Source organism: Oncorhynchus mykiss, chromosome 4, assembly GCF_057628025.1.
Source record: "Oncorhynchus mykiss isolate SJ-2025 chromosome 4, ASM5762802v1, whole genome shotgun sequence".
In the NCBI taxonomy this organism is placed as follows: Eukaryota; Metazoa; Chordata; class Actinopteri; order Salmoniformes; family Salmonidae; genus Oncorhynchus; species Oncorhynchus mykiss.
In genome coordinates, this window is record NC_143025.1 from 91,218,413 (window position 1) to 91,226,798 (window position 8,386).

The window sequence follows — 8,386 nt, forward strand, 5'->3', positions numbered from 1 at the left end:
TCAAACAGATGTTGTATTATGTTTAAGCACTCAGCCCTCTCGTGTAGGGTCCACCTGGATAGACCTCAACTGCATCCAGAACGGCACCCTATTCCCTATACAGTGCACCGGTCAAAAGTAGTGCACTATAAAGGAAAATAGGGTGCCATTTGTGACCAACGCCTTGGTTGCACCTGAACAGAGAGACCCCGCCCCTCAACAGGTGTAGGTGTACATCAGACAGAAACCTCTGTCATTCAATCTAGGTAATGTTGCTATGACGACAAACTCTGTCTCTCTGGCAGCAGCCGTGTGTCTGGTTTCAGTCTAAAGAGACGAGAATGAGATGAGGCCCAGCAAGGTCACAGCTGATTGGCTGACAAACACCAAGGTCACAGCTGATTGGCTGACAAACAATTTGATCACCCTGTTGCAGGAGAACTTGAGTTTTAAAAAGTATTCTAAAGTTTGTAAATTCCTTTTTAAAATGTCAAACTTGATTCGCCTTAAAGAGAAATATATCAACCCCTCCCCAAAAAAATCCATTAATTATAATACACATAATAATAATTCACATGTCCTGTTGCTGCGGGATAATTTTCCTGCTGTGTGAAATTGGTTCAAATGATGATACACCATCTGTAGGTTTTCCTGCTTTGTAGACTACAGTGAAATAAATAACCAGAAGAACTGATCAAACAGTGAAACAAAGTAACTTCCCAGTTTAAATCAAGACCCAAGACTCAAATTAAATGAAAGGAAAAAATGAAACTCACCCAAGTCCTGCGACTATTCACAGCTATAAACTTTCCACTTCCAGGTTTCACCGTCAAGTGAAATTATTTTAAAAGGGATCCTGGGTTATCAAACACAGGCACAGAGCGCAAATACCCAACTTATTTTCCTTACTTCATTCTTTCTACTCAAAGAAGAAAGAAAAAAACCACACACACTTCCTCACACACACACTTAATGGTTGGCTAGATAGCGTGGTCGGTCGCCGGTCTGTGAGTGTGCCCCTGTCTGGGTCTGGGAAAGGGAGGAAATGTTTGGAGAAAGAGCTGAAACTCAATGATTTCTTTCTATGCGGTGGAAAGTCTAGTAATCTAGTTGACATCTGATGGGGGGGACAGGTGAGAGTGGGAGAGAGAGAGAGAGAGAGAGAGAGAGAGGGGAAGGAGAGAGAGAGAGAGAGGGAGGGAGAGCGAGAGAGAGAGAGAGAGGGAGGGAGAGCGAGAGAGAGCGAGAGAGGGAGAGTGCGAGACCGAGAGGAAGGGAGGGAAGGGAGGGAGCGGGGTGAAGGGAGAGAGAGAGAGAGAGAGAGAGAGAGAGAAAGAAAGAAAGTAAGGGAGGGAGGGAGAGAGGGAGAGAGGGAGAGAGAGAGAGTGAGAGAGAGAGAGAGAGAGAGAGAGAGAGAGGGGAAGGAGAGAGAGAGAGAGAGCGAGAGAGGAAGAGTGCGAGATCGAGAGGAAGTGAGGGAAGGGAGGGAGAGGGGTGAAGGGAGAGAGGGAGAGAGAGAGCGAGAGAGAGGGGAAGGATAGAAGGGAAGGAGAGAGGGAGAGAGAGGGAGAGAGAGAGAGAGAGAGAGAGAGAGAGAGAGAGAGAGAGAGAGATCGAGAGGAAGGGAGGGAAGGGAGGGAAGGGAGGGAGAGGTGTGAAGGGAGAGGGAGAGAGAGGGGGAGAGAGAGAGAGAGCGAGAGAGAGAGAGGGGAAGGAGAGAGAGAGAGAGAGAGAAAGAGAGAGAGGAAGGGAGGGAGGGAGATTTAGAAAGGGAAAGGGGAAACTCTTGTTAATACACAGCCAGCTGGATATCCGTTCCCCATACCTTAGTGAGATAGGCACGTGAAAAGAATTAGTGAGGACCGTAATATGTGAAAAAAAGCACGTCTTATTATTATTAGTGTATGTATATTTTAAAGTAATAATAAAATCCATTTACACCTGACAAGTATGTGGAAACTGGCCTGTGAGACAGAGGTACACAATGTATAGGAAAGACAGCCATCTGTGCAATGCATTAGTATTTTTTAGAGAGAAGAGAGGAACACAGTTATGTGAGAAGGCTGTGGTTTTATAATATCTTTATAGGAAATCAAAAGATAAAAATACACACTTTCAAAGAGGACCCATTTCTATCTATCCAGGAAAAGCATGGATAATGTGGGATAATTGCTGCCATTTTGGGGAAATGTATTCTTTGGAACATTAACTACCGGAGAGGAATGAAAGGGTGGAGGAATGGAGGGATGGAGGGATGGAGGAATGGAGGGGTGGAGTGATGGAGGGATGGAGGGATGGAGGAATGGAGGGATGGAGTGATGGAGGAGTGGAGGGATGGAGGGATGGAGGGATGGAGGAATGGAGGGATGGAGGAATGGAGGGATGGAGGAATGGAGGAATGGAGGGATGGAGGGGTGGAGGGATGGAGGGATGGAGGGATGGAGGACTGGAGGGATGGCGGAATGGAGGGATGGAGGAATGGAGGAATGGAGGGATGGAGGGGTGGAGGGATGGAGGGATGGAGGGATGGAGGACTGGAGGGGTGGAGGAATGGAGGGGTGGAGGGATGGAGGAGTGGAGGAATGGAGGGGTGGAGGAGTGGAGGGGTGGAGGGATGGAGGGATGGAGGAATGGAGGGATGGAGGAATGGAGGGATGGAGGGATGGAGGAATGGAGGGATGGAGGGATGGAGGAATGGAGGGATGGAGGAATGGAGGGATGGAGGGGTGGAGGGATGGAGGGATGGAGGGATGGAGGACTGGAGGGATGGAGGAATGGAGGGGTGGAGGGATGGAGGGATGGAGGAATGGAGGGATGGAGGGGTGGAGGAATGGAGGGATGGAGGGATGGAGGAATGGAGGGGTGGAGTGATGGAGGGATTGAGGGATGGAGGAATGGAGGGATGGAGTGATGGAGGAGTGGAGGGATGGAGGGATGGAGGGATGGAGGAATGGAGGGATGGAGGAATGGAGGGATGGAGGAATGGAGGAATGGAGGGATGGAGGGGTGGAGGGATGGAGGGATGGAGGGATGGAGGACTGGAGGGATGGAGGAATGGAGGGATGGAGGAATGGAGGAATGGAGGGATGGAGGGGTGGAGGGATGGAGGGATGGAGGGATGGAGGACTGGAGGGATGGAGGAATGGAGGGGTGGAGGGATGGAGGAGTGGAGGAATGGAGGGGTGGAGGAGTGGAGGGGTGGAGGGATGGAGGGATGGAGGAATGGAGGGATGGAGGAATGGAGGGATGGAGGGATAGAGGAATGGAGGGATGGAGAGATGGAGGAATGGAGGGATGGAGGAATGGAGGGATGGAGGGGTGGAGGGATGGAGGGATGGAGGAATGGAGGACTGGAGGGATGGAGGAATGGAGGGGTGGAGGGATGGAGGGATGGAGGAATGGAGGGATGGAGGGGTGGAGGAATGGAGGGGTGGAGGAGTGGAGGAATGGAGGAATGGAGGGATGGAGGAATGGCGGGATGGAGGGGTGGAGGGATGGAGGGATGGAGGGATGGAGGACTGTAGGGATGGAGGAATGGAGGGGTGGAGGGATGGAGGAATGGAGGAGTGGAGGGGTGGAGGAGTGGAGGGGTGGAGGAATGGAGGGGTGGATGAATGGAGGGGTGGAGGAATGGAGGGGTGGAGGAGTGGAGGGGTGGAGGAGTGGAGGGATAGAAGGGTGGAGGGGTGGAGGGATGGAGGGATGGAGGGATGGAGGGGTGGAGGACTGGAGGGGTGGAAGAGTGGAGGGTCATAGGTATGAGGAATAGTACAGATGTAGGATATTAATTTGATCACCCTGTTGCAGGAGAACCTACTGTAAATGTACTGTAAAATGTACTGTAAAACTTGTAGTTTATTTGAGGCTTAAAATGGCTTTGTAATTTCCACTTGATTTTCCTTTGCAAAAAAGTATCTACATACTAGTGTATCTATATCATAGTGTATAGTGTATCTATATCATAGCATATCTATATCATATCTTATCTATACTTATCTATACCATTGTGTATCTTGTGTATCTTGTGTATCTTGTGTATCATTGTGTTCATTGCCTGCAAACTGGCTCAAATTAAGATCCGACATCTGTGTTATACGTCTTTCTCTGAGACCAGGTTACTTGTTGCGTCATACCAACAACGGATAATTACGGGGATCATTAACAGTGGCTGTTAGGAGAACTAACGACAAAGGTTAGGAGAATTTACATAGCAGGTGAATAGGGTTAAGGTTGGAATAAGGATTAGGGTTAAATTCTACAGTTGTCCCCGATGCGATTCGAGAACGCAACCTTTGGATTTTTTATTATTATAATTTTTTTAACCTTTATTTAACTAGGCAAGTCAGTTAAGAACAAATTCTTATTTTCAATGACAGCCTAGTAACAGCAGGTTAAAGACAGATTTGTACCTTGTCAGCTCGGAGATTTGAACTTGCAACCTTCCGGTTACTAGTCCAACGCTCTAACCACTAGGCTACCCTAACGCCCCAAGTATTGCTATAAGGTTGCGGAGTACTTCCACGACCAACCACCCTCTTTTTGTTTCTGTCTAAAGTGAATAGACATTAGTAGATGGCATACGTCCAGCCCATACATCTCCTGAATACGTAAAGTATGTCCCGAATGGGTCGGAGGCCAGGCTGAAACACAACCTCCCGCTCCATTAGGTACATGAGGACCAGATGGGATATGCCAGGGCTGACAGTGGAACGAGCCCTGAGCCATGTTTAGTCTACATCGCTACAGGCTAAGAGCAATGTGCTTCATCACACACACACACACACACACACACACTACATCACATACGACCAGGAAGGACTCGGAATACACAGTAGAGTGTAATTTTTTAATCTTAATAGTGTCTTACAGTTGGCAATGAAAACACATCTCTTTTTTTAGTGTATCAATACCATAGTGTAACTATATCATAGTGTATAGTGTAACTATATCATAGTGTATAGTGTAACTATATCATAGTGTATATTGTATCTATTCCATAGTGTATCTATATCATAGTGTATCCATACCATAGTGTATCTTTATCATAGGGTATAGTGTATCTACATCATAGTGTATCTATACCATAGTGTATCTATATCACAGTGTATCGATACCATAGTGTATCTTTATCATAGGGTATAGTGTATCTACATCATAGTGTATCTATATCATAGCATATCTATATAATAGTGTATCTATATCATAGTGTATAGTGTATCTATATCATAGTGTATAGTGTATCTATATCATAGTGTATAGTGTATCTATATCATAGCATATCTATATCATAGTGTATATTGTATCTATATCATAGTGTATCTATATCATAGTGTATATTGTATCTATATCATTGTGTATCTATATCATATCTTATAGTGTATCGATATCATAGTGTGTAGTGTATCTATATCATAGCATATCTATATCATAGTGTATAGTGTATCTATATCATAGCATATCTATATCATAGTGTATATTGTATCTATATCATAGTGTATCTATATCATAGTGTATAGTGTATCTATATCATAGTGTATAGTGTATCTATATCATAGTGTATCTATATCATAGTGTAGGAGAGAGGGAGACTTTGCAGACAGAGTTCAGTGTGTCAAATCGGAGGGCATGCTGTCCGGTCCTCTGGCAGTCTCTATGGGTGTGCCACAGGGTTCAATTCTCGGGCCGACTCTTTTCTCTGTATACATCAATGATGTTGCTCTTGCTGCGGGCGATTCCCTGATCCACCTCTACGCAGACGACACCATTCTATATACTTTCGGCCCGTCATTGGACACTGTGCTATCTAACCTCCAAACAAGCTTCAATGCCATACAACACTCCTTCCGTGGCCTCCGACTGCTCTTAAACGCTAGTAAAACCAAATGCATGCTTTTCAACCGATCGCTGCCTGCACCCGCATACCCGCCTAGCATCACCACCCTGGATGGTTCCGACCTAGAATATGTGGACATCTATAAGTACCTAGGTGTCTGGCTAGACTGCAAACTCTCCTTCCAGACTCATATCAAACATCTCCAATCGAAAATCAAATCAAGAGTCGGCTTTCTATTCCGCAACAAAGCCTCCTTCACTCACGCCGCCAAGCTTACCCTAGTAAAACTGACTATCCTACCGATCCTCGACTTCGGCGATGTCATCTACAAAATGGCTTCCAACACTCTACTCAGCAAACTGGATGCAGTCTATCACAGTGCCATCCGTTTTGTCACTAAAGCACCTTATACCACCCACCACTGCGACTTGTATGCTCTAGTCGGCTGGCCCTCGCTACATATTCGTCGCCAGACCCACTGGCTCCAGGTCATCTACAAGTCCATGCTAGGTAAAGCTCCGCCTTATCTCAGCTCACTGGTCACGATGGCAACACCCATCCGTAGCACGCGCTCCAGCAGGTGTATCTCACTGATCATCCCTAAAGCCAACACCTCATTTGGCCGCCTTTCGTTCCAGTACTCTGCTGCCTGTGACTGGAACGAATTGCAAAAATCGCTGAAGTTGGAGACTTTTATCTCCCTCACCAACTTCAAACATCAGCTATCTGAGCAGCTAACCGATCGCTGCAGCTGTACATAGTCTATTGGTAAATAGCCCACCCATTTTCACCTACCTCATCCCAATACTGTTTTTATTTATTTACTTTTCTGCTCTTTTGCACACCAATATCTCTAACCGGACATGACCATCTGATCATTTATCACTCCAGTGTTAATCTGCAAAATTTTAATTATTCGCCTACCTCATGCCTTTTGCACACATTGTATATAGACTCCCCCTTTGTTTTCTACTGTGTTATTGACTTGTTAATTGTTTACTCCATGTGTAACTCTGTGTTGTCTGCTCATACTGCTATGCTTTATCATGGCCAGGTCGCAGTTGCAAATGAGAACTTGTTCTCAACTAGCCTACCTGGTTAAATAAAGGTGAAATAAAAAAATAAAAAAACAATAGTGAATCTATATCATAGTGTATATTGTATCTATATCATAGTGTTCCTATATCATAGTGTATAGTGTATCTATATCATAGTGTATCTATATCATAGTGTATAGTGTATCTATATCATAGTGTAGCTTTATCATAGTGTATCTATATCATAGTGTATCTATACCATAGTGTATAGTGTATCTATATCATAGTGTATAGTGTATCTATATCATAGTGTATCTATATCATAGTGTATAGTGTATCTATATCATAGTGTAGCTTTATCATAGTGTATCTATATCATAGTGTAGCTTTATCATAGTGTATCTATATCATAGTGTATCTATACCATAGTGTATAGTGTATCTATATCATAGTGTATAGTGTATCTATATCATAGTGTTTCTATTCCATAGTGTATAGTGTATCTATATCATTGTGTATCTATATCATAGTGTATAGTGTATCTATATCATAGTGTATAGTGTATCTATATCATAGCATATCTATATCATAGTGTATATTGTATCTATATCATAGTGTATATTGTATCTATATCATAGTGTATATTGTATCTATATCATTGTGTATCTATATCATATCTTATAGTGTATCTATACCATTGTGTATCTATATCATATCTTATAGAGTGTCTATATCATAGTGTATCTATATCATAATGTATAGTGTATCTATATCATAGTGTAGCTTTATCATAGTGTATCTATATCATAGTGTTCCTATATCATAGTGTATAGTGTATCTATATCATAGAGTATATATACAATAGTGTATGTTTATCATAGTGTATAGTGTATCTATATCATAGTGTATAGTGTATCTATATCATAGTGTATAGTGTATCTATATCATAGTGTATAGTGTATCTATATCATAGTGTATAGTGTATCTATATCATAGTGTATAGTGTATCTATATCATAGTGTATAGTGTATCTATATCATAGTGTATAGTGTATCTATATCATAGTGTATAGTGTATCTATATCATAGTGTATAGTGTATCTATATCATAGTGTATAGTGTATCTATATCATAGTGTATAGTGTATCTATATCATAGCATATCTATATCATAGTGTATATTGTATCTATATCATAGTGTATCTATATCATAGTGTATATTGTATCTATATCATTGTGTATCTATATCATAGTGTGTAGTGTATCCATATCATAGTTTAGCTTTATCATAGTGTATCTATATCATAGTGTTCCTATATCATAGTGTATAGTGTGTCTATATCACAGTGTATCTATATCATAGTGTATAGTATATCTATATCATAGTGTATAGTGTATCTATATCATAGTGTATCTATACTATAGTGTTTATTATATATATATCATAGTGTAGCTTTATCATGGTGTATCTATATCATAGTGTATCTATATCATAGTGTATAGTGTATCTATATCATAGTGTATAGTGTATCTATATCA

At 42.6% G+C, this 8,386-nt stretch overlaps 1 protein-coding gene across 1 annotated transcript in view; it reads right to left on the bottom strand.

Moving 5' to 3' along the window:
- Positions 1-1,377, bottom strand: part of si:ch211-142k18.1 (uncharacterized) — a 37,866-nt gene extending 36,489 nt beyond the window's left edge. Inside the window, exon 1 of the mRNA XM_090233516.1 lies at positions 756-1,377. The gene's annotated coding sequence lies outside the window, so the exon portion shown is untranslated. The remainder of the gene's footprint in view (positions 1-755) is intronic.
- Between the last annotated feature and the right edge of the window lie 7,009 nt (positions 1,378-8,386).